The sequence below is a fragment of the Perognathus longimembris genome, chromosome 12 (assembly GCF_023159225.1).
Source record: "Perognathus longimembris pacificus isolate PPM17 chromosome 12, ASM2315922v1, whole genome shotgun sequence".
NCBI classification, from domain to species: Eukaryota; Metazoa; Chordata; class Mammalia; order Rodentia; family Heteromyidae; genus Perognathus; species Perognathus longimembris.
Genome location: NC_063172.1, coordinates 35,902,048 through 35,929,642, shown reverse-complemented (window position 1 = coordinate 35,929,642; position 27,595 = coordinate 35,902,048). Strand labels below are relative to the sequence as shown.

The 27,595-nt window shown below is 38.1% G+C and overlaps 1 protein-coding gene, 2 non-coding genes and 1 pseudogene across 3 annotated transcripts in view; all 4 read left to right on the top strand.

Moving 5' to 3' along the window:
* The window catches only part of Necab1 (N-terminal EF-hand calcium binding protein 1), a 145,354-nt gene that overhangs the window by 76,219 nt on the left and 41,540 nt on the right, over window positions 1–27,595 (top strand). The gene's annotated exons all lie outside the window — the stretch shown is intronic.
* Window positions 872–2,013, top strand: LOC125360570 (annotated as a pseudogene).
* Window positions 16,324–16,485, top strand: LOC125361091. The gene has a single exon (XR_007212882.1). It is a non-coding gene; the product is annotated as a U1 spliceosomal RNA (small nuclear RNA).
* On the top strand, window positions 18,758–18,918 carry LOC125361093. Its single transcript, XR_007212884.1, has one exon. It is a non-coding gene; the product is annotated as a U1 spliceosomal RNA (small nuclear RNA).

Here is a 27,595-nt window from a genome sequence, read left to right as displayed (position 1 = left end):
ATACAGGAAGACGCAAACTTCAAAAGTATCATCCTTAACTTCTTTGGAGAATATGGAAAGATATTGCATCCATATACAAATAATAAGGTGGTAAAAACTGGAGAGCTCTTAGAAATTAAAACAAGAATATAAATCCTCCCAAGACATATAGCACACCCAAAATTGAGGGAGAGGTAGTGAGATCATAATATGTTTTCTCTGGATTTCCTTAGGAGAATATGGCAAGTACATAATAATCTTGTCCCTCAGGAATTTCTCTCCAGAAATGATCATTTTAAAAATCTCTGCTTAGAGCTGGGAATATGGCCTAGTGGCAAGAGTGCTTGCCTCCTACACATGAAGCTCTCAGTTCGATTCCCCAGCACCACATATATGGAAAACCGCCAGAAGGGGCGCTGTGGCTCAGGTGGCAGAGTGCTAGCCTTGAGCAGGAAGAAGCCAGGGACAGTGCTCAGGCCCTGAGTCCAAGGCCCAGGACTGGCCAAAAAAAAAATAAAATAAAAAATAAAAAAAAAATCCCTGCTTAGTGTGTCCTCTTTCTACTCATTCTTTAGGTTTCCTCTTGGAATCCGTTGCCTTTAAAAGGTCTTTTCTGATTAGCCCATCTAAAAAGGTCATTGATAGTAGAGAATTTCATGTTCCTTGCGTCATTGATAGTAGAGAATTTCATGTTCCTTGCTTGTAATAACCAGAATTAATGATTATGTAAAATTGTGTGTCTTTATGGAGAGATAAGAGTAGTGTGTTTTTTTGGCTCATCATGCTTACTCTCAACCTGGCACAAAATGTACCTGACAAATGTGCTCAAAAAATTTCCTGAGAAAAGTGCCCAGTTGAGGGGGGGTGGGCCGAACTGACCGCTGGCGGTGTCATGGCTTCCCAGAACCCTCCTCCCCAAGAATATGAGAGTGATGACGACTCATACGAAGTGTTGGATTTAACTAAGTATGCAAGAAGACACCACTGGTGGAATCGAGTGTTTGGCCACAGTTCAGGACCTGTGGTAGAAAAATACTCAGTAGCTACTCAGATTGTAACAGGTGGCATGACTGGCTGGTGTGCAGGATTTTTGTTCCAGAAGGTTGGGAAACTTGCAGCAACTGCAGTAGGTGGTGGTTTTCTTCTCCTAGAGATTGCCAGTCACCGTGGCTGTGTGCAGATCAACTGGAAGAGAGTTTAAAAAAATGTAAATAAACCAAAAAGACAGATTAAGAAATGAGCAAATAAAGCCACACCTGAAATCAACAATATAATTGAAGAAGCAACAGAATTTATCAAGCAGAACATTGTGATATCTAGTGGATTTGTGGGAGGCTTTTTGCTAGGCCTTGCATCTTAAGGACATGAATATTCAACCTTAATGGATCCAATTGTGAGAAGAAAAATGGTGGCCACAGTGTGATCTCTCAACAGAACTTGCCCACCAGAGTCTCCAGAGTGAGGAGAAATAACTAGCTGGACAATACCAAATTCACGATTTAGCATTTTGCCATCTGAAGTTTAGCAAACTAGTATCTGCTGTAAAACAACCTGTGTGGTATGTGAACCATAGTATTCTTGAGCAAAACATGGCTTTTAATCAGGTATTTTGTTTCATTTGCATTTGTTTAGAACTGGCTATAAAATATTACTATTGGATGTAGATGATACATATAGTGAGAGGAAATCTATTGCTTTTATTGCCCAATGAATATGATTCTGTTTAAGTTGTTCTTGTGCTCTACTGCATACTATCAGTAATTAAAATTTTTTCTTATTACTTTCTTTTTGTAAAAAACAAACAGAAGAACTTTTTGTGGAAGGCTTTAGGAATAGAATTATTAAGGTGTCATCTAAACTCTAATGTACTATAATACCCATCTGTGGGTTGATTTTTTCCTACATTTCTTACTTTGCTCATATAATAATTGTATATGTCAAAGAAGACTTTTCTGAGGAAGTAGTACATAGCTAAAGCTCTTTTTCCTTTTTTTTATGTCTGTAGTTTTTAAAATGTCTTCTTGTATGTTACCTACTATTGTGTGTGTGTGTGCGTGTGCGTGTTTTGTTATTGTTTTTCTGTGTGTGTGTGTGTGTGTGTGTGTTTTGGGTTTTTTTTTTTTTTTGCCAGTCCTGGGGCTTTGACTCAGGACCTGAGCACTGTCCCTGGCTTCTTTTTGCTCAAGGCTGGCACTCTGCCACTTGAGCTACTGCGCCACTTCTGGCCATTTTCTATATATGTGGTGCTGGGGAATTGAACCCAGGGCTTCAAGTACAGGAGGCAAGCACTCTTGCCATTAGGCCATATTCCCAGCCCTAATTTTTTTGTGTGTATTTGTCCTAGGAGCCTTGGCAGAGTGAATTTTGTGAGTACATATACTTGAGTCATTGATTTATTTAATTAGCTTCAGGTGCACCACATTTTTCATTTCCAAAACTCCTTTGGCCCCTTCTTCATTGTGAAGAAACAGTTGCTTTAAAATACTTAGTAGTGTATTGTAAATTTGTTATCTGAATAATCATTATTTTCTCTGAAGTCATGAAATTGTAGGTTAAGGAGAATTGTCTCTTGATTAAGTCTAGAACGTAAGGACTAAGGCTTTCAGGCTTTGGTAGCATTATGTTGGCTGAACACTAGACCAGTATACTGGTTTTTCAGGACCAACATCACATTCCCTCAGAGCCTTCTTTGCCTCCCATACCCCAAGGCTTTCTCTATTGTTAGTTTTGCCTGTATACTTCTAGGTGGGAAATGCGACAAACAGAAAAAACATGTATATTGAAGTTTTCAGATTTGAAAAACTGCAGATATTCAGACCATCCATCTCTTTTGATAGGATGTTCCCATAATGTGTTCTCTATATTGTAAACATAGTATGTTTCATACTTTCAATACTGGTATAGGCTGTGTACTTGCATTGTCATGAGACTCCTTAAAATTGAATGTAGAATCCATCATTAATTTCTTGCTTTATTCTCATTAGTGCCTCAGTATGATGCAAAATAAAACTCAGACTTTCTTAATTAAAAAAATTCATGATAGATGAAATAAATGTATTAATGAGCATTCATACAGCTCCAAAAGCTAATTTTTTTTGCCTTCAAGAAAAATTGCTTCCAAGTCCAATTTAAGAAACTCTCAGAGTTCTTTAAGTAGGAAAGAGAAGCAAGTATATAATCTTCCTTATTTTCTCTCAGTAAAAACCTGTTCTTTTCCTTGTATTAGTACAATGAGCCTTTGTGGAAATTAAATTGAGGTCAGGCTGTTATTTTGGTAGCTTAAGTTACAAACCCTTTTTTCTTGCCATTAACACTAAAAATGCATCTGATTAATATCAAACCACTGTTTAATTAAAGAAAACATGTCTTTGGATTTTTCGTAAGAAAAAAGAAAGTAAAAGAAAAGGAGCAAAAAAATAAAATTAGATATGATCCTTTAGTGTGTTAGCTCAAAGATAAGTGAGTTGCAGGAGCGTGGACAATTACTGAATCTACCCATGAGCTGATTCATTCCTGTAGTGTCTACCACAGTGAAGCCTTCAGAGAGAGAAAGTTGGCATTTCTTTTTGAGAATCTCTGTATATTTTTACCCAGATTAAAAGTCCCTGTCCCAGTAGGTAGGACTGACTATTCTAGGATTTTATGAAAAATGAAATACAAGCCATTTGTGGCCTATCTCAACTGGCAGTTGTCTATTTGCTGTGTTACACAATATATAAGATGGGTCCTAACTGCTTAACTCAAACCCCAGGAGCTGGTAGGGACTGATACAGTGTTTCATCATTATTGCTATTCTCCTCCTTCTTAATCCAAGTCTTTTGACAGATCTTTAAGAGCTACACTTATTATTTTATTTTTCTGAAACCAAATACTAGGTTAAGTTCCAAATGGTCATTTGGAAGTCCTGAGGGTAGTCTAATTTTGAGATTTCATGCACACACACAAAAAGAACATTTGGTTTCTCAGTTTGTTTCTTGTTTGTTTTCTATCCATAGGGAGTGAGTGATGAACTAATATCTCATCAACATGTCATTCTAACCCTAGGCAAATGTGTACTTCTGATGCTAAGACTAACATTCTTCATATGTTTTGTTAGGTTAAGCAAAAGTGGAATTTCCTCTATTGACAAAGCTTAGTGGATTGTTATGCTGAAGGGCAGTGTTCTGAAAATAATTATTTAGGGTTTGATAGTCACCTTACTGAATGTAGCTATAAAGTGTTATAAAACTGAAGCTGGCACTAGTGGCTCATGCCTGTAATACTAACTGCTCAGGAGGCTGAGATAAAAGGATCATGGTTTGAAGCCAGCCCAGGCAAGAAAATCTATCAGACTTTTATCTCCAATACACTATCAAGCAAATTCCCAAACTAAAGTATAAGTGTATAGTTTCCTCCTAAAATTTATTTCTCCAACAGGCACATCTTACCCTGCATTTGCAATGATAATACCTAGCATATCTGAACCATTATGACCTTTGTTTCTTCTGTTTTGGGGGAATCCATGTTGGTTCTCTCTGGCATCTCTACATCCCATCACCTCAACTTTTGTATCTCTTCCATTCTTATTTGCTTATATTTTCCAACTAGGCCTCCTTGGGTTACATACTCCTTTCACTATTTAATGATTACAATTCTTTCTTTAATGAGTCTTATTATTGAGAAAGAAGACATACTAATGTGTCTCAGTATGACTTATGTAGGGTTATCATGAAAACTGTCCCTTTTTTCACAAAAAAAATATCAGGTTGGACATGATGCACTATGTGAAATAGTGAAGTCTCTCTTAACCTTTTCAAAGATAAACATTTTCACTCCTTACTATAGGTTCATGATTATAGGTTAAATGTTCGTTAAAAAGAAAAGGGAAAATTAGTCTCAGACTTCAAAACAACCATAATAAAACATTTGCCAAGAGCTTATTTGACATCCCCTTTCCTCCTCAAAATGATCTCTTTTATGTGATAATGTTTAGAAAAAATGGAGTAGAGACTAGGTGTTGCGCTCTGGCTATACCTTTAAGGGGCAGTCCCGAGAGGCCTGCCTCTTCTCCCGCCCTGGGGCTGCTTGGCTGTTATCCACTCCTACCCCCTTCCGGGTCCAGAACCAAAAAAGGTAGCAAACCAGCCCCACCTTCCGTCTCCACCATGTGTGTCTGAAAATGGCACCGGGCCAGGCCCAAGGGGCAGTCCTATGGGATGTGATGACCGCCCATAGAGGAAGTTCTGTGACATCACTATGATGGGCAGCTTATCAACCTATCGCTAGTATGCAGTTAGTCCCTCCCCTTCCTGCCACCATTACTGTTATATAAACCCCTCCCCTGAGTAAAACCGGTGGAAGTTCCAGAAGCTTACCCCGAGACAGCCCGCATGACTCCTGTGTCGTTCTTTAAGTGTGCGAGAGGAGGAGGGGCGTTTTGCGACTACGCACCGCCAAGGTTTGCACATTGGGCCGCACTCCAGCTTTCCGACCGGCGGGATGGGGCAGGATACGCAGGACCATGGGAAGTAGGACAGAAGGGACTTACTGGAACCTGCAAATTTAATCCAATATCAGAGAAGCCCCAAGTCAGTCTGAGCCTCTGCCTTTCTTGCACTCTTGACAGTGGGGAACCCCAGGCTTCTGGAAAAGTTGCCTAGTGTATCATTACAGGTGCAAGGCTGTCCCCAGAAGGCCTTGATCTCCTGAAGGAGTGTCAGTAAGAAATCCTTGGCAGGGGGATCTTACCAACTTTGACTGGACAAACATGGAGCATTCTGAGATAATGAACTAGCTCTTCCAATTCAGATCAGTATTGCTTTTGGGGAGCTATAAATGTGAGAATAGACCACTAAGAGGTTAGTGATAAGGTTCACAAGGTGATATGGGTATTCCGTTTATGCAAGGTTGTGTTTAGGATACATGTCCTAGAAAAGAGACCAGAAGCTCATAGCAATATCTGGTCAGGCTCAGGATTTGGATTGGCTTCTATCTGGCAATTATGTGATTGGTTCTTTGTAGCCATTGAGGTACTGCCACATTCTTGATAGCCAACTTGACTTCCATGAGCCAAGTTTCCAGGCAAAGCCTAATTACTCTTCTGCCATTTTAGGGATTAAATGATCATGAACAAAAAGGAGATTAGGAATAACAATTGATGCCAACTAGCTTTTGAATGGTGTCATCAAGTTCTCAGTGTGTTTTAATGTGCATTGTTTTATTTATTCTTGACAATACCTAATGAGACATGTTAGACAAAAGGAGAGTAGGGGAGGGGAGGAAAGGAGAGGGAAAACAAGAGTTGTGCTTAGTGTTATATTTCTAAAAAGAGAAGTAGATGCCCCCCTAAAGCTAACATACTGAAGAGCAATAGGGAAAATACTGGTGGCTTTCTGAGCTTTGAAAGGAGTTACAAAGGAAGCATCCAAAGGGGAATCGAACTGATTTTTCCCCAGTAGCTATTTCAGCACTACTTTTTGAACAATCCATTCTTTGTCCATCCACTTAAACTGTTATGTTAAGTATTGGCTGAATCTTTTATCATACTAGTCTGTATCCAATTTCTTTATCATGCTATGTTTATAGCAATGTTTCTTTCAGTTCCATTAACATATTGTTTTAATTTTTGAATGCTTATATTGGAAAAATGTCAAAGTACAGTTGTTCTTTGGTCATTCTCTTCTTCCAACAAGTTTTTCTTTGTTTTTTAAAGTTTTATAAAGGTATTGTGACCATTTTTTTCATCTACCAAGGAAAAAATTCTTTCATTGAACTTTCTATTGAATTTTTACTGAATGTGTTAGGTAATTTTGAAAGAATTATTATCTTGAAATTATTATATTTTTTCTTAGGAGTATATGGGTATTTTTCCACTTATTCCAGCTACCTATGGTGTTCTTTAAATTTTGAATAGATTTATGTTTCAGCACATTTCTTATTAATTTGGTCTATATTTTATATTTTAGTTGCTGTAATGAATGACATCATTCTTCATTACTTTGAAAAGTATGATTGTATTTCTTTAAGAGATACATATTAAAGTATAGAGTCACAATTCATTATTGCCTGATATGAGATTGGTAAACGATTGATTTGGTATCTAGCCTCCCCCGTCTTTAGCAGCTGTTGTACCTGTGATACTCCATTATTTCCCTTCACTAGTACTTCATGCTTTATGTGGAGATGCACTAGTTCTCTAAAGTTCTACTACCTCACCTGTCTTACAAAGAAACCAGCTAACCTGTACATACAGTCTTGAGCTTCCTGACTCATAGTCGCTGTTTTTTCTGATCCAATCTTTTGGCTGTTATTTTCCATATGATTCAAATTCTATTTTAGTGCCACGAGGCAAAAAAAAAAAAATGACTCTATACTTTAACATGTTATATCTTAAAAGAATATGATCATTTTTCACAAAACCAAATGTAATTTTTCAAAAAATTTAAGGCACAAAACATTACTTTGCAAACATGCAAAATATTACCAGATCCTAGATTTCTTATATAGTATATATTTACATAATATATTTTTATATTTTATACATATTATATATTATTAAATATTATATATTTACCACATATAGTATATATTTTCATCCCAAAGCAATGACATAGAAACAAAAAAATTTTGAATAGATGTATATCAAATTAATTGCTAATACAATGATTTAGGCTTTAAATAAACTTGACATTCAAACAATGAAGAGACACACACTGTAGACACACACACACACACACACACACACACACACACACACGTGTAGACAAAATTTTAAACAAGACAGAAGGACCAGCAGATATTGACATAGTTTGAACTTTAAAGAGATAGTTTGGGGGGCTGATTCTGCTCTAATAGGTGAAGTCTACCTTTTCCAGAAAAGCTGTGAGTTTGGATGGATGAAGTCAGGTCAAACAATTTAGGATATTCTACTCTATGTAAATATCAAACAGTAAACTGAGAAAATAAATATTAGTTGAGATGACTTAAGATAACTAAATAAAGGGCTGGGAGTATGGCTCAGTAATGGAACACTGGCCTAGCATTCATAAGTTCTTGGGTTTGAGTCCCAATCTGCAGAAAAAAATGTAACAAAGCAAAACAAAACTTCCACAAATTCCTAGAGCTATAACAGTTAATAGCCTCAAGTGAAATATTGACTTCCACCAGAGCCATGAGCATCCCTATTAATAATCAGTGTTTTTCATTATTGCTTTCTATTTTTAACCATTTCTCCTAATCCTTACTACCTTCTCCCCAAACTCCCTAACTCTAACTAGAAATAAGAAGTAGTGAGGAATTATTTTTATTTTGTCCCATGTACTTACTTATACTTGTACCTTTTCATTTCCTTCATGGAAATCTTTTAAAATTTTGCTTCTTAGGTCACAAACTGGAACACTTATATTCTTCATAGAAAATGCAAATGAGTTTTCCACTTAATGAATAGTATGAAGTCACTATTTTATAAAAACAGAAAAGCTGCTTTATTTGCCTGAGGATTATTTCTGAACGGTTGTGGCCTGAATGAATTTACAGACTTATTTGTAGAGAACAGAGCCTTGAAAAATGTTAAAAGCTAACTATGAGGGAAAGAAGTTAATGCAAACTTCCAGAGGGAGAAAAACAGAACACAGCACATCTTTCCTTCTGTCATGAGAATCAAATTTCATATGACTCATTTCTTTTGCCTGAAGTGGAAAAGTGCAGGGAGAGATTTAAAAACTGGTTTGTGCCATATTTCTTGGATCTATTCGGCATCAATTACTATCAGTTGATTGTCCTTTCTCTTTCTCATTTGCGATTTTTGAGTTGGGGATTCGTTTTTCCAAATTCATTATTTTGATAGTACATATAAAAAGAAAATGAATGAACAAAAGTTTGTTACAAAAGGGCTCCATGCAAAGCTACAAGACTAGAGAGCACGTGGTCATGTGATATAGCATAATACTTTGTTATTGATGATTTAGGAGTTCCTTTGGACTTACTTAAATGAACTTCAGTTTGAACTTGTATTTATTGTGGGCCTTCTCAATTTTCACTATCTTTCCAATTATTTCCAATTATCCTGCAGTTGGCCTGGATTTCCAATATATGGGATGGAGATACTTCCTTTCATTCTGCCTCCAGATATCAGAATACTGAATTTTTACTTTGTAAAGTTAAATATCTATGTAGAAGATCTCTTAATTTTTTCATAGAACCAAAATAATAATGTAATAATATAATAATTATCATTTTAATTCTAAAATAGTTTTCTCTTTTCTTTATCTTTAAGTAGCTGTACAGATGAGGTGCTATTCAACAATGCAATGTATGAATACAATCCATCTTATCAGTATCACCCCCTTCAACATTCTCAACCCCCTTTGACCCATCCCATCCCTCATTTTTCCTAATTCTGTGTTATATAGAATCAATTCTTGACTGTATTCTTTCCCCTTCCCCCACTTGCCCCTCTCTGCTTGCTCTTCCCAATTGCATGTACGGATTTCCTGGTGATTATTTCGTTGGCCTTTGACCTAGTCTTTGTAACAAATTATACTATTTGAGCTCTCCATACAGTCTGTTATACTTCAGGAAACTCATTTGTCACTACTTGCACATGGACCAATGTATTTACTTATAATTTTATAGGCACATTCTTTCTACCACAAATGATCCATTTATTTCTGTGGGTCTGGCTTACTTCACGTAATATAATTTTTTCCAAGTCTTTCCATTTTCTTACAAACAGTACTGTGTTATTCTTTCTAATAGACAAATAAATTTCCATTATGTACATATATACCATTTTCTTGATCCATTCATCCATTGAGAGGCATGGATGAAGATGGCTGGGATAAAGGGAGAATAAAAGTCACTTCAAAGAAAAGAATTAACAGACATAAAAATGCAGCTATGAAAACAATCCAATACTCAATCATAAGTAAACCAACCCAACAGTTAAAAAAATGCCAGCTATGCAATGCATTTCATAAATACATGTAGAACACAGTGTGTTTAACATGTATGTGCCTAACACACGCAAAAATTTTGGATAAATATTAGTGCTTCAGGTGAAATCAAATTGGTTAGGAAATTTTAGGGGTTAAATCTTTAAGGAATGGAGGGAAAAGGAAAGTTTTTAAACAGGAAAATAATAGAAAGCTGGTCACAAAAGTCAGTTAGAACATTCACTTCCTTCATAAATCCTTGTTTGTTTCCTGACTGTCATCTACTAGATAAAGACAATGTCTGCTCCAATCATTGTAGTGATCTCTTGTCTTTGAGAGAAAAGTTATTGTGCAGAGTATGTGCATATATTTTTTGTGTGTTATTCTCGATATTTTATGAATTTCAGAAAGTTTTTGCTCTTTACAATGCAAAGTATCCACACTACATAGGAAAGATATGGTAATACAGCAAATTTTTCTCATTTTAAAAATTGTCATTCTTAATCTGATTCTTTTTTGGGGGGGGGTTATTGACAAGTCACAGATTGAAATAAGAAACACAAAGCCAAGTTTTTTGCATTGAGAGCTTTCCAGTTCAACCCTATTTTTGCATGATCCAGGACAGTGGAGAAAGGCCAAGAATATTTAGCTTATAACAGCAAAGAAAATAGCAGCTATATAAAATGTTCCAAAAATATTCATGTAAGGATTTGATTTATTCTCTCATGAACATCAGAATATGTGGCTTACTACTCTTTCTTCCTCATGTTACTATGCAACATTTTTTGTTACTCAATATTGGTATTTTAATTAAACGAAACTCTGGTGAGTGAGGGGTTATTTCACCAGCATATGTGCACAATAATGATATCTAATTATAGCAAATGTTTGGTCATATTGTCATTTTTATCTTTTTTATTATATTGGATCATAAATATCACACCTGAAAAATGTCCTCTGTAATGTGTATAGTGTTATAAATGATATTCTATTGACCTAGAAATATTTTAAACCAAAAAGAAATGACCCAATAAAAAGACATTTTCATGCTTACATTGTCTTCAAACCCTTGTCAGTTTTTTCTCTTTCCTTTACCTTGTATGGTAACCAGTCTCTCAATCCTAATAATGTCATCTTTTTAAATATCGCTCCCATTGTTTCTCTTCCTGCTCAATGGACTGTGTTAGGCTGACTCACCACAACTCAGACTGGATTTTTTTGCCATTAACATTACTTCATTATTTTGCTTGTAGGGTTTATAGACCAAACTTCACCCTCCCTGTGACGTAAAGAGTATTTAAAAAAAAAAAAAAAGATAAGACTGATCTTCTTCTGCTTAAAACTTTGTAAAACTTCCTCATTACCCTAAGGAAAACATCTAGGGTCTTTGCTCAGAACGAATAAGTCTCACTAAAACCTGAGCACTCCCTTTATATCTGGTACCCTTGCCTATCTCTGTAGTCCCATACCCCCCACCCTGCCAATTCTTACCATATTGTCCTAGCTGCTGCAACAATACTCAGACATTTATAATTCACTCTGTTCCTTGTGGCCTTTCTCCTGCCTGACCTCTCCACAGGTAACTTCTTTGGAGACAACTTTCTTCTGCCTCTTCCAAATCCTTCCTCTCATCTCCAGATATTTGCTGACTGGTCCTGTATGATTCCTAGTGGTACTAAAAGACAGTGTAAATTCATTTTCCCTAGAAACAATTTATTGATTCTATAAAGGAGGATTGACTGCTCTCAAAGCACCTTAATCTGTAATGGAGTTCAAGGGAGGGGATTCCCCATCCCTCCAAGAGTCTACCCCTCAGAAACAGTCTCAAGCAAAAAGATAAATTGATTGGGGAAGTTCCAGATGGATCAGTCCCAGGTTTTAGAAAAACATATAACACAAAACGGGACAGTGGCACAGAGACTTACTTCCAGAAGATTTCTAAGTACCAACAAACCAATTCAGCTCCAATGGAGAGCTGACTTGGGACACCATGGAGACAAGAGACACCCGACGCGAACATGTGGCATGGCATAATGGCACCTGAGCTGGCCTGCCTCTAAATAGGTTCAGGTCAAGGAGCTTGGTCACAGGAAGCTCCCAGTCCTAAGCACTTGACTGACAGGTTCAGTAACCTATAGGCCATGTGCCCACCCCTGACTCTTGAGATTCAGGAACACTCATCACCTGAGGATGGGACTTCCCTTCCTGTAAGTGGCCAATGAGGTCACAACACCTACAGAGGATGCCAGGTCACATGCAGGTGGCCAATGGAGTTACATCCTGTTACATAGTATCTGCTTGAACCAACCTATCACTTTAGTTAGAATTGGCTGGCAGATTCAGCGGGGAGTACTACTGCTTACAGCGAGGGGGAATCTTCCAGGATTCCGAGCAGATGGGGTATGGCCCTCAACTCTGAAGCTCAGGGGTGGAGGAGATAGTGAGATGGAGTCAGCTTCTGCTCTCTAATCTGAGATAGTCAGTCTGACACCCCTCAATAGCCAGTAACGGTGCTGGCCAGATCTGACCTCCATTTTACAATTTATAGCGCTACCATAGTGCCTTTCATGCTTTGTCTGTTATTCATTGGTGTTTACTATAGTTTGGATATGACATGACTTCCAAAAGCCCATAATTTCAAAGGCTTGGTCACCAGTCTATGTAGCTATTAGGAAGTAATGAAGCAAACCTTTAAGAGGTGATATTTAGTCTTTAGGTCATTAGGAATTGTGAGACCCAAGATATATCTCTCTCACTCGCTCACTCGCTTGCTCTCTCTCTTTTCTGTGTACGCATGTGTCTCTTAGCAATGAGATAAAAGTTTTGCTCTGCCACTTGCTGCTACCTCTCCAGCGGCCTAAAAGCAATTCACCTGCCCAGTCACAGCTGAGAACACTAAAACTGAGTCCCTAAGTAAACATTTCATTCTTTGCAAATTGTCTCAAATATTTGTAGCAATAATAGGAAATAGAATAACATAAAGTATTATCATAATATCACCAACAATGAGTGCCAGGTCTGGCTAGGCACTCAGGAAACATTTTAATTATTTGTTGGTTCCCTGGAGAACTGAAGATATGCAGTGGTCATAGCTAATTGAGAATTAGCCTGAAGGTAGTAGGAGCTCAGTGATCACAATCTGATTCTAGAGAGGATGGAAAAGCAAAATAGGTGCTTCTTGCAAGGATGCAAGGAGACGGGAGGCAGAAGCAGATTCACTGAGTTTCTTGTAACTGAGGACTGTTTCAAAATCTTCGAGTGATTGCTTATCTAGAGCAACAAAATACTGGTTCTGAATTCAACAATTCATGAAGTAAAAACTGTCTTATCCAGCCTGCCTGAATTCTACTGGTGCTGAATACATGCAGATTCCTCTACAAGATGCATTTTGTAGCCAGCTGAGGAGGTCTGGAACAAAAAAAAGAGAGAGAGAAGAAAGGGACTAGCCATTTTAACCACAGTTCTCAAATGATTTCATATATTTGTAACAAATTCTATTTTTGAAAATTGTGGGTCAGCATCAAGTTTTCTCACAGTGGGACTTTTTTCCTTCATCCATCATGTTGAACTTGCCTTTAACACGGTTTTAACTATGACACATCGTCAGTTCATGATCTTCTGTTCTGACATTTTGAGAACTGCAACCAAGATTATAATGTGGCAGAACATGGTGGGCGCAGGTGAGTAATATTTTTAGAATTTCTTAGAAACAGAAGCCTCATTTTCATGCTCATAATCTAAAGAGCAAGGGAGAAAAAGAGAGTCATATAAAGCATAAATATTCTAAAATGTAGATTGATGAGACATTTGGTTGGGTAGTCTTACAGTAATACTAAACAAACTCTTGTTTTTAAGGAAACATGATACTAAACATGAGTAAAATATACTTCTATTTCTTTAGCAATTTTGAATATATTCCTATACAGTGAAATATGAAAAATGACTCCCCAAACTATACAAATCAAGATACAGGCACAGTTAGGTTTGGAAAGAATAAGTCTCATGGTCAAATTAAGCATGATTTCATTATTAGCTATGCTAATGGCTCACATAGCCCTACATTAGCAACCTCTTAGCATCTACTTTGTCATTTGTCAGCAATGAATACTAATACTTCCCTTCTAAAAATATTGGGAAGATAAAATCAGACAATGTACGTAACACATCTAGCATTGCATACAGCCCCTGACAGACAGGCAAAGCAGAGTGGTTAACTTTTTACTTCCAAAATCATTTTCAAGTTTCAGTCTTTATTATTGGGAACAATTGCTACACATGTGGCTTGATACTTTATACAGACAGGATTTGTAATATCTTAGGATAAAAACTAATACCTTTGTTTAAGGGTAGAGGAGAACATTCTACAAAGTAGCCAACAGCCTAAATGTTTAGAGTGTTGATCTTCCAGAAAAAGCATTTGAACTCTAAGTCAAAGATTTACTGTTCAGCTTTCTTTTTACAATGGATAATACATCCAAAATGCTTTCTGAAATTTTTATTCACTTTAAAGATACATTCTCCTGCTGATCTATGGAAATTAAATGAAAAGTTGAACTACATGGGCTTGTTTCTGGGAAAACTTTTCAGTCTGGCAAGTGTACAGAGTTGCATGCATTCCCCTGATAGGCTGGCCAAGTAGCTACTTCTGGGTAAAGACAGATAAAATAGTACGGAGGCTCAAATGTCTGTCAGTATAACAATAATCAAACCTCAACTGCAATTAAGTCATTAAACTATAGGGAAACTGCAGAAAAAGATAGTACAACTCCCAGTCAGCCATCTTCTTATTAATGTGATCAAAACAGATCATTTTCAGTGACAGAACATATACTCCTACCACATACTGCACCAACATTATGTGGGACCTTGTGTTATAAATAGCTCCTGCGCAGAATCCAATGCCTCTGAATCCTTAAGAGAAGAGGGCTAGGGTGTGGCAGGAGCAGTCTCAATGCTGAGAAATGTCTTTTGAAAAGCCAAACAAAAGTTGTGTATGTAGAGGTGAAGGGGGGAAATGAAGAGCCAGACTTTGAAGTCAGGCCCACTTTACCACGTGAACCCCACTTTACCACGTAAACCTGAGATAAGCAGGCCCTGTGAGCAAACCCAGGACAAGCTTATTAGGGCCCAGCCGGACGAATGCTTAACTCTAACCACCCCTAGAATGCCTCGAGCCCTGAGCCAATCAGATTTGTACTCGTAATCTTGCTTGCTTAAACACCTGATTGCTGTAACTTAGTCTTTTGCCTTTATAAGCTCTGTGTAATCGCAGCTGGGAGCTGCCTCCTAACCTCCGCTGTGTCGGTGGGTAGGACAAGGCCTGTGCCGTAGCCCCGCTTGAATAAAGTCTTGCCTTGCTATTGCATTTCAGAATGTCTGAGTCTCGGTGGTCTTCTTGGTGGTGGTCTCGCAACTTGGCACAACAGAGGGTGGTCCTTCCTCAATCCAATTTCATCATCACTCCAAAGGAACAGCCATCACCCCTAATGGAAGATATCCTGAGAATAGTAGGGAACCAACCTCTGTCCCTACCTTCTCATCAAATGGTTTGTTCATAAAAGGATTTTGATTAGTGACTAACCTAGTGCTGTCTTTCTTAAACTCCGGCTTGGGCACTGTCCCCGAGCCTCTTTGTACTCAAGACTATTACGGGGTTCAAGGGAGGGGAGTCTCTGTCCCTCCAAGAGTCCACCACTCAGAGACAGTCTCAAGCAAAAAGATGGACTTATTGGGGAAGCAAAAAGCGAACTGACCATCCCAGGACACAGCACAGACTTGGGAGCTGAAACTGGGACTGTAAAAAAGAGTGGGCTGACCGGCCAGGGACACAGCGCAGACTCCGGCGCTGACACTATGACCCCAGCAGTCCTCAAATTGGGGTTTATAAAGGTAAAAGTGTAGCACAGATGTAGGAGGTTGATGCAGGGGGTAGAGCAAGCAACAAACAAGCAAGCATAGCACAGATGTAGGAGGTTGACGCAGGGGGTGAAGCAAGCAACAAACAAGTTAAGCAAGCCATTTACAGAAGCAGAATTTTGGAGTCAGGTTGACCTAATCTACTACCCCCAACATTTCCTACCATGTTTCCCTAACCAAGATGGAGTCAGCTGCACTCCCCACAACAAAGGCTAGCCCTCCATCACTTGAGCTACAGCACCAATTCCAGGGTTTTCTTTTGAGTAGTTTATTAGAGATAAAAGTTTCTCATGAACTTTTCTGCTCAGGCTGGCTTTGAACCACTACCCTCATATCTCAGCCTCTTGAGTAGCTAGGAGTACAGGCATGAGCCACCAGCACCTGGCTACCCCACTATCTTTATCATTTTTGTGGCGGGGAACTTTTTTTGTAGGCTGCCATCAATGTCTTACCAATTTGAGGAAGCAAAACAGATTAAGAAGTGATGTGAATCTTCTTTCCTGCCTCGTGAGTTTTAATGCAAAGTAGGCAGGGGAGATACCTTGATCAGGAAGGTGGTTTTCCCAGGGCCAGGTTAGCCTTTGCACTCAGGGTGTGTTGCCCCCTGCGGATTTCCCCAAATGCTGGGAAACTCCACTGCTTAATTTGTGGTAGTGGGGGCTGGGTTCACGGTCTCCCCTGGTGTTTCTGTCTTAAAATAAGTTTAAGTGGGGTTGGAAATATGGCCTAATGGTGGAGTTCTTGCCTAGCATGCATGATGCACTGGGTTTGGATTCCTCAGCACTACATATACAGAAAAAGCTGGAAGTGGCACTGTGGCTCTGATGGTAGTGCTAGCCTTGAGTAAAAAGAAGCCTGGGACAGTGCTCAGACCTTGAGTTCAAGCCCTGGGATTGGCAAAAATTAAAAAAGGAAAAACATAAATTTAAGTGTTGTTTTCTTGGCTGTTTGCTATTTTTAGGTTCTCAATACCAGAGTTACTGTTTAACTTAGGTCTCAGCCTTCTCAGAAATTTTCCTTATTTAACAGGGTTCTGAGTGTTTTGCCCTGGGCCACCCTAGCATCTTGTAAGGTACACCTCTGGAGGTCTCCATGCAGATGCCCCCCACCTGGCTAAGTCCCACCCAGTTACCTAGGTAACCAGCAGACCTGCAGGCAGTTACTTCCCCCTTTCCTGAGGTCACATCCTAATCCACCTGGCCACCTTCCATCCCTAGCCCTAGATAAGGAGGGGACAGGGGCGGGAACCCATTTTTCATCTCAGTCTTTCCCCTTATTCCTACTGTGTGGCTAGTTCCAGAAATCTGCACTGGCATGATGGGTTTATTGGTGAGATGAAGCCTTCATATTTTTTTTGTCCAGGTTTGCCTAAAACCACAATCTCCACCTTCGAAGTAGGTGGAATTACAGGTGTTTACCACCACACTCAGCTGTAGACTTTAGTAATGTTAAAGGAATAGAATTTTCAGTTTAGAGAGAAAACCAAAAGGAAGAGGGCTTATAACAAGTAAATAACTCCAGGTCCAGTAAGGGAAGAAGCTTCCATGGTTTCAATTTTGTGCTAGAAAACTTCAGAGCAAGCTCACTCCTGTAATCCTTGCTAGTCTGGAGGCTGAGATCTGAGGATTGGTGTTCGAAGCCAGTACTGGTAGGAAAGTCAATGAAATGCTTAACTCCAATAAACTACTCAGAAAAAGCAGGAAGTGGTTTTATGGCTCTACTGGTAGAGCACTAGCTAGCCTTAAACAAAAGCAGCTTAGGGACAATGCCCCGGCTCAGAGTTCAACCCAAGACCTCAAAATAAAAAATAAAAAAAAATTTAAGAATTTTGTTATGCTGTTGACTGCACTTGGTCAAGCCCAGTGTAATAAATCTGCAAGTTAAGTGAGCTTACTATATTAGGCTTAATGGTCCCAATTCTGTACCTTACAAATAGAAAGGCATGTGCAGAGGGTAGAAGCTTATGATAATCTTGCAGTGTTAACAGTAGAAAGCAGTTCATATTTTGGATTCAAAAATTCTCATGCTGGGCTGGGTAGAAGGGTAGTAGTTTTGTGGTAGTATTTGTTTGGTCTGCATGAGACCCAGGGATCATCAATTAATAGCACTGCAAGCCAAACAAACAAACAAAAACAAATACCCCACAACAATACAAAACCAAAAACCCTCCACAAAGTCTTACTCTTTGTAATACACTTCACTAACATAGTGCTCTTCCTGAGGAAATAGTGCTAGCTGGTCTGCAATGGAATTGGTGGTATTCTGGGAAAGTGTTTTAAAAACTCACATTAAAATCTTTTATTTATTTGTTTATTTTCTGCCAGTCCTGGGGCTTGAACTCAGGGCTTGGGTGCTGTAAACTTCTTTTGCCCAAGGCTATAGCACTCAACCTCTTGAATTAACACACCACTTCCAGCTTTTTCTAGTGGTTAATTTGAGAAAAGAATCTCATGGACTTTCCTACCTGAGCTGGGTTTGAACCACAATCCTCGTATCTCAGCCTCCTGAGTAGCAAGGATTACATGTTTGAGCCACCAGTGCTTGGTTTCTTTCTAATCTATTTGATCCAGGAGGCTTCCCTTACAAGTAGAACTGAAGGTTTTTTGCTATGCAGTGAGAAGATAGACTTGTTGGGAAAGTGTTCGGCCAGAAGTCACTCTGGACGAAGGGGTGTGTGGTTGAAAGTCCCCAGCAGTGGGCTGGGCTCTGATCGGCCTGCCCTTTCCGTAACTTTATGTTGGAGGTGGAGTATGCAGATTAAAGACTCGTTGCGGCAGATTAAAGACTCGTTGCGTTTGGGAAACTCGGTTTCTGGAAATAATCTCTACCATTTTATGTTAAATATGTCCATTTCCAGTACTAAGATACAAGACGGAAATGTTTCCATTTTGGTCGCAATATGAGGACAAACTCCTCTCAGAGACCATTCTCTAATGACCCTAATCAAACAGTTATGTATACAGCTATAGAGGTATCGGGATCATGAGGGTCGTTTCCGCAGAGTGAGCCTCACCCATTGCAATCTGGATGTGCTGACCCCTGCAACTTTTCCAAATCTGGGAAGCTTGGCTGCATGGTTTGCAGTAGTGGGGAACTGCTGTGCTCTTCCCCGGCTTTCTGTTCTAAGGACACGTTTTGAGCTATTCAGTTGGTCTGCTTACAGTAGGGGTTGGTCTTGATTCTTGTAACCGGGGAAATTCTGTTCTGCTACAGTTCTGTGGCTGTTATTCATTGAGACAGGCTGGATTAGGTCCAGCTTGTGTACATTAAAAAAAAAAAATGTTGGATTTCCCAATCTTGTTTCAGGGAGAATTTGCGTGGTAGCCTGGAGACTTAGGAGAAAGATATTATAGACTAGTACTGTCTGGGATGAGCCTGGACTGTAGCTGGAAGGAGCCATTTTTCACTTTTAATGGTTTACTCTCTACTCTGTTCTCTTTGGTATCTCCTTATGCAAACCAAAGGCAGGTGCAACTAAAGAGCTCATGGAGCTAATCCTTCTCCAGGAGAAAGCTCTTTTTTTGTTGTTGTTGTTGTTTTTGTTTTTTCAAATGATTCGTTTTGGACAAAGTGTGATATAGTCTATTTTATGTAGCCTAAAGGGCATGTTGAGGATGAGGTTACAAACCCCCCAAAAAAGTGTCTGTTTCAACTTTATGCTAAGTTCTTGACAACTCAGGCTCTATTAAGCTTTAGGAGGATTCTTTAAGTGGGTAGTTGGGATACAAATTCACTATTGTCCCAGCATTCCTTATCTGTAATTCTAAAACGTAAGGCTTCAGAAAATGCTTTGGTTCAGTTGTTGATGTTTATTGAAACATAATAGTAGAAATCTATTTGGTAGAAAAACTATTTTGACATGTGGTTTCTTTTTTAAAAAACATCTGGTTATTAGCAGGATGTTGCTTTAGGTTTTATTGTGTTATTACTTCTCTAGTCTTTGGAAAATTCCAAACTTTAAAACACATCTGCCACAATGGTTAAAAAAAAAAGATTGTATTATAATGGTTGTCTTGTTATATAGAGCACAGTAATATAATAGATCTATTTGCTTTTCAAGGCATCACATTGTATGTTTCACTAATGCATAAATAGTATTTGCTATTTTTTTTTTTTTTTTTTGGCCAGTCCTGGGGCTTGGACTCAGGGCCTGAGCACTGTCCCTGGCTTCCTTTTGCTCAAGGCTAGCACTCTGCCACTTGAGCCACAGCACCACTTCTGGCCGTTTTCTGTATATGTGGTGCTGGGGAATCGAACCCAGGGCCTCATGTATACGAGGCAAGCTCTCTTGCCACTAGGCCATATCCCCAGCCCAGTATTTGCTATTTTAAAAATAAAATTCTACCAGTTCTTCAAGAACTTTTTTCACATTTTGAAGAGCAACAGAAGTGCACTATACATAGACAAATGAAAATTAACCGCTACTGCTCTGTGGAAATTGTTGATATGTTGGTTAACCTTTCAAAACTAACACTATTGGGCTGGGGATATGGTCTAGTGGCAAGAGTGCTTGCCTCATATACATGAGGCCCTGGGTTCAATTCCCCAGCACCACATATACAGAAAACGGCCAGAAGCGGTGCTGTGGCTCAAGTGGCAGAGTGCTAGCCTTGAGCAAAAAGAAGCCAGGGACAGTGCTCAGGCCCTGAGTCCAAGCCCCAAGACTGGCCAAAAAAAAAAAAAAACACTATTATGAGCAATATGTTTGTGGTACTGGCACACAATGAATTGGAGATGTTTTCTTTTGCAAGCTTCATTTACTAAGAGAAATCAGGAGCTGATTCCTGTAAGTCAGTGCTGACAGATGGTGGAAATGGCTTTGAGAATAATCAGTTGGTTTCCAGAATAATCTCTTTGTCTATTTACTATGGCAGAATGAGATTGTTTATTATCTCTTTACAAACACTTTATCTTCTGCAATTTTCTTATCGAAGTTTTCTCTAGTCTGTATTTTCTTAGGAGGGTGAAGATATGAATTAAAAGTGTATTAATACTAGTACAGTTAAGAACACACACAATCATTTTTGGACTATATTTGGAGTTTGGGAAAAGCCAACTGTCACACCTAGTTGTCCCCTGTACGAGTAGGACAGAAATCAAGCCTGGCCCTATGACTTGTCATCTTAAGTCATCACCACTAAGATCCCTAATCCAAATGAAAAGTATACCCTAGACTTTGGACTTAAAAGAGGGCAACTTATGAACAGATGTTAGTGTTCCCTAGTTCACTGAGATACATTCTCTTAGCCATTCAGGGCCTTGTAAAAATCACAGAACAAAAAAAAAAAGAACAAATTCAATGCTTAGTCCACTTAGGGATGAAACTTTCCAGAAATCCTAAAGCTTTTCAAAAAATAACAGCCCCCCAAAATGCCCCCACAAGTTGTAAAGGTCATTTCCAACATATTGTCTTGTGAATATCACTGTTACATTGGTTCACCCTTTGTTCTTTGTCTCACCATCTTGTTGTTCCCCTTCCCCAAATCAGATAAACATAAGAAGTAAAAGACTGGCACTCAAGATTTATCTGAGCTGGAGGGAGGTGGTAAATTTTGAAACAGAAAGAAGTGCAGAAAGGGATAATGATTCACCCAAAGCAAATCATCTAGATCATGAAATGCTCAAATCTTGTATAATATTTCATTGCACATTTGATTTTCATATTTACTTGTTATCACCTGTTTTGATCCAAAAAGGCTTATAGTGCTTCCTTCCCCATTATAGGAAGCTCGTAATTCAGGTGAGCTCTTATTTCCCAAACCAGCATTGTAATGATGTTAAATCTGATAGTGTTTAGAATGTCCTAGAAATAAACAACAAGATGGATAATGTATAAAAAGAACCCAATACTCCTTTCTCCCTTGAGTCAAATACACAAACAAGAAAGGAGAAAAAGCATTGTTAAACAAACATGAAGTATTCAAGCAGAGCCTCAGAGAATGCCAGTGTTTAATTCAGTACCATAGAGCATCATGTGAGCATTAAACCTATTCCTTTCCTGTCTCTAGGAGTCTACTTAGTGATTCTGCATTTTTGTTATTAGAATTATTAACTTCATATTATTAAGGAAATAAGTAGTTGTTCAAGAGCTCAATTGATCTCAGGAATAGGAAGATTCAAGGATGCACACAGCAGAATGACATATTGTGTGTACTTCAGCTCCGCTACGAATCATTTGGTGAGGCTCTAGCTAGTAAGGGAAAAGTGGAGTTGGCATGAGAGAACAGGTTCCTTTATAGAAGGAAATGGAAAAGGAGTCTCTTCTTCTTGCTCAGCTTTAAATGAATGAGAGAGCGCAAGCTTATTCTGTTCTGGGAAGGAAACAGATATTTCTTTTTTATAAAAACTGATGTTTCTATTTTATAGATTTAAGAAATCAAAACTAGGTTGATGGACTCATGTAAAGTGACTGTACAAAGTAATGGTTGAGTCTGTCATCCAACATAAATTCCTATCCACAATGAGCACCAGGAAATAGTATTAGGAATTGAATAAAAATACTCAAATTAGTTCATTCCAGTCCAATCACTACATGATTACCATGAGGTCTGTCTGAGCATCATGAAGATTATCACTGCAGCCTTCCAGGTACAGGATTCTATATCTGTTGCCATGGCAAAGGAGCAAAATCTAGGCCTCTGATTAAAATGAATACCTCTGTTAAGAAATAAAATCCCCATCAGGGTCCCAGGCTGACTAAGTCTTTCCCTCTTCCCTTAACACTGAAGCCTGGGGCTCAAAGGATCCACATCAAAATTTGCTTTTTGTTACACATACACTAACTGAATTATTAAACTCCACACATTTCTTGAATTGTTTTTTCGTGAATGTTACAATTTTAGTAACATAAATGTGCTTTAATCATTGAATGTTTTGATAGCAGTGATGAAGGAGACTGATAAGTACTGAGGTTATGACTTACATGTGCTTCCGTTAGACCCTAAGGTTTATCTTTCGATATTAATGCTTTTGAGTGCTTGGTTCAATATAAAACACAGGAAGCCATCTCAAATATGAAAGCCAAAAGTCAAATTATTGAGGAAATACCTAGCAGCTTCAAGGGCTTTATTTCAGTATAGGCCTTGATAGTTCTTTGCCTAAAGGCTGTAATGTTTCAGAGAAAAGAAATATATATATATATGAAGCCTGCTTAAGAAAAACTGTTATTAGTGGCTTATTAAAAAAAACTTATACTGCCTTCTTGCTCCTCTCAGCCTAAACAGAAATTCAGCTGCAATCAAAGTGAATTTTCCCTTCCATTTTAATTACTTGTGTTCAGAGCTGAAAAGCTTGCCTTTCAGTGATATCCTTAAGGGCACAGCTTTTTATAATCTAGAAACTTTCTCCTATATCTCAGGAGACTAGATCTTCTATTGCTCCAGGGGTGTTTAACACAGAATAGAAATGATCCAGAAACATTTGTATTTTAAACAAGTTTTGATAGGAGAAGTAAAAAAAGAATAGTTTTATTCTTATCTAGCTTGAAAGAACTATGTGGTGCCCAGGAAATAGAAGTATTGCTTACTATCCGCTTTTGTGTTGGACCTGAGACAGCACATGCAGTGGTGCTGTCTTGCTCATTACCTGTGATATCCAGATGCTATGACTTTCTGATAGTGAATTTTGCATTCCAGATCCAAACACTGTAAAATTTGTTTAAGTAGCAGACTATTTGAATGCTACTAGCTCATGTTTCTAATCCTAGATGTTCAGGAAGCTGAGATCTGAGAAATGAATTTGAAACCAGCCTGTGCACAGTCTCCAAGCTCCTAGCTCCAATTAATCAGCAAAATGATGGATTGGATATGTGACTCAAGTGGCCAAATACCAGCTGAGAGCAAGGAAATCAAGTCCCAGTACTGACTGACACAAAAACCAAGTAAAAACCCAGATACAAAAATAATGTTCATCTTAGAAGGTTGAAATAAACTTGTTTTTAAAGTCCTACTGGAAAAAAAAGTTCCTTATTTTAAGGAAGTTATCTGTCCTCAGGACTATTTTTTCATGAACAAAAAATTAACACATCGGGGCTGGGAATATGACCTAGTGTTAAAGAGTGCTTGCCTCATATACTTGAAGCCATGGGTTCAATTCCTCAATACCACATATATACAAAAAGCCAGAAGTGGAGCTGTGGCTCAAGTGGTAAAGTGCTAACCTTGAGCAAAAAGAAGTCAGGGACCGTGTTTAAGCCCTTGTTCAAGCCCCAGGACTGGAAAAACAAAAATTAACCTATCGATGTCTGTTTATAAATGGGCCACAATGGCAAGTTAAAATTTAACAATGTACCAGCATTAGTGTATTTGAAAAAATCTATTTCCCAGATATTGCACTATTTGAAATTGATCATAATATTTAATGCTAAATTAGTCTTCTGCCTCAGAATGTCTAGATCAAAAAGGAAGGTAATTTGTCCTTGAAAGCAACATGATTGTATATAATATGTTGAAAATACATTTGTTTCTGCCAAATTCAGTAACTTGGGCATATTAATACAACCAGTTATAGGACTGATTAAAATAGCAGTAACCAGTGGACACATATACTGCTTATGGGAGGGGTGTTGGATTGCTAGACTCTTACCCTATATTATATATATATTTTTTTTAACTTTTCCATATCTGTTCCTGGAGCTTAAATGTAGTATTCAAAGAAAATGCATTATCAATAAGGTGGAAAGCAATGAGTTTGTGCAAAGAACTTTTGGTGATATTTTACTATTAACATCAACAAAATAAATTGGATCCAATTCATGTACAAGTACAGCTTTGTACATTTTATACTGGAAAATGTGGCATTTGCTTCTATGTTACATTCCAGAGAAATTCAGTCCAGCAGTTGAAGAAATAGTATATGAAAGGTGATAAAATTGCTAATTTGGAAGTGTTTACAAATTTTCTTGTCCTACTGCCTGCAAAAGAGGCCTGTGATTTAAAGCCCATCTATTTCTACTACCACCAGCATTTTTCCATGGTAGGAGACTGAATTTGCTTCCCGCTGTGTTAATATCATTCTTACAATACAATTTAGCATGTTCCTCTGAACTCTGAGTTGCAGGGGAAGGGGGATTCTGCATATTTTATCAATTAGTCGTACAAAGGCATTTTACTTTGACATGTCCATATATACATACAATATACTTTGATCAGAATCATCAATCTCATCCTCCATCCTTTCTTTCCAAATCAATCCCAAAAAATTTTATTGTTTTATTTTGACAGGTATAAATAAAGTATTTTGACCAAATGGTCACCTTTTCTGTCTTCCTCTCTTCCACTAGTACCCCCCAAACCCATACAGGACCTTTTCTCCATTCCTATCATTCACTGTTTTTAGGGTATATTAATTATTCAAAGGGACTTCACTTTGGTATTTCACATGTCCATATGCAGTATTTTCAGTCAGATTGATACCCTCCCTCCCCCTCCTCGCTGTTTGTTATATAAATTCTCAGCTGAATTCTAAGCTTATTTGACTAGACTGCATAGTAATGTATTGTCTCACCAAGAATCAGGAATCATACACTATTTCTTGTGATTGTTTTGTTTTGCAGTACCCAGGGCCTTGTTCATGTTTGATAGGCACTGAGACACACTTGAGACACACCCCTAACTGATGTGACTCTGATGTTGGCAGTCCGGTACTGGATGAGAGGTCAGAGAACTCTAGCGACTGGCCAAACTCTGTACATGATCTATGAACACCGCCAGTTTTCTTTTTAAAAAAGGTCTGTGGCTGCTTTCCTACTCAAATGGCAAAAAGTAGTCTCTAGACATCTGCAGTTTGCCTCTACAGAGAGCCTGGTCCATCTGCCTGTGTCTTGAAATCTCTCATCATTTTGGTCGTCTGAAGCTCATCTTCTCAAATTCCTGAGATGAGTTCATGGTAGCAGTATTACTTGGTATTACAGTATTACTCTTTTTCCATGTTGTTGATCTGGGGGATGGGAGGAAGATCTTCATTTTGGAAATACATTTTTACTTGTAGAAATCCTTGGACCCATTTCAAAATCTTAAATGTGTCATTACAATTTCTTTTCTTTTATAAAACTCTTGAAGAATGTCTTATGATTATCCATTTTTTTTGTTTTGAGATGTGTTGTGTTTTACACATAAGTTATATGTCCTTTATGTTTGTGATCACAAATAATTTTTCTTTTCCCGAAGTAGAGCAGTGGCTCAAAGTGGTAGAGCTCTAGCCTTGAGCAAAAGAGCTCAGGGACAGTGCCCAACTTCAAGCCCCACAACTGACCCCCAAAATATTTTGTTTTATCTATTAAAATACAGTAATTTTGCTGGGGATATGGCCTAGTGGCAAGAGTGCTTGCCTTGTAAAATACAGTAATTTTATGAATGTCTTGATATGTTTGTCCTGAGTTAATATTCTCACATCTTCAAAATGCTTTCAATATTTAATATTAAAACTTTTATTGCTGGAAAACATTCTTAATAGAATTGTTTCTTCTGTTCCTTTTTTAGTTTCAGTGTTACCTTAGGAATTCCATTGTCAGTAAGTTGAATATTTTTTTATCTTCAACATTTTTCACTTCCCATTAAATACCTCTGTGTCTTTTCTCTACTATTTTTTTATGTTTGAAGTTTTTCACCTTCAGCCAGGTGCTGGTGGCTCACCCCTGTAACCCTAGCTACTCAGGAGGCTGAGATCTGAAGGTCATGATTCAAAGCTAGCCTGGACAGAAAAGTCTATGAGATTTTTATTTCCAATAAACTACTCAGAAAAAGTCAGAAATGGAGGTGTGGTTCAAGTGGTAAAGTACAAGCATTGAGCACAAAGGAGCTCAGGACAGTGCCCAGGCTCTGAGTTCAAGCCCCAGGACCAAATAAACAAAACAAAACATGTTTTTCACCTTTTCATCTTTCCCATTAAGGTATTATATATGTTTATTTGTTGTTGTGTTCCATCTAATTTTCACTTAATTTCTTAAATCCTATTTTTATTTTATTTCTAATTCTTTTCAGAATTCTATCATTTCATTTCTTACTTAAACTGTCTTTAATATATGTTGCCTTTTTAACTTTTTGATCTTTTTTATAGTCTCTTAGATCATTTATAAATATGTGATTACAGTTTGGGGACCTCCTTTCTGATATGCATTGTCTGTGGTATTTTCTTTTATTACTACAGAATTTGGCCTTGATAGTTTTTCAGTGTTTATTTTTTTAAATATTTTTCTGAATTAAGTGATGGTTCAGAATTATTTTCTTTAACTTCACAGAGCTTCTTCTTAGATGGTTTGTCTAGCAGTTGAACAATAAAGTGGCTCTCCTTCTTCCAAATGATAGCCCTGTACCTCTCCCTGACTTTTTATCTGAGTCTTTCCTTTGTCTCTGTGACCCTGTGTGGCTCAGTTCTGATCCCAACCCCAAGAGATTCTCCCCAGTCTCCTAACAGTGACTCGGGGATGGGAGTGGGAGGGTGCTGATTTCAGGGGGTTCCAGGGACTCCATACAGCTAGTAGGATTTTGTGCTCCCCCATTTTTGTATTCAATAGTTTTTGAAGAAAATAGCTCCCGACTGAAGCTTATATTTTCTATTCACTGTTACTGTAGTGAGCATTCATTGGCTAGTTAGGACTTCTCTTAGTCACAGGTCTGTGGCACAACTGACGTTATATCCCATCACTTACCTTTGGCTCTTCCTACACGTCTTGCCATGCCATATCCTGCAGATTCTGTAGCTCTCAGTGACTTTGTCCTTATTCATGATATTTGGTTCATGATATTATCTTTTTTAAAATTTTTATTGTCAAACTGATGAACAGAGAGGTT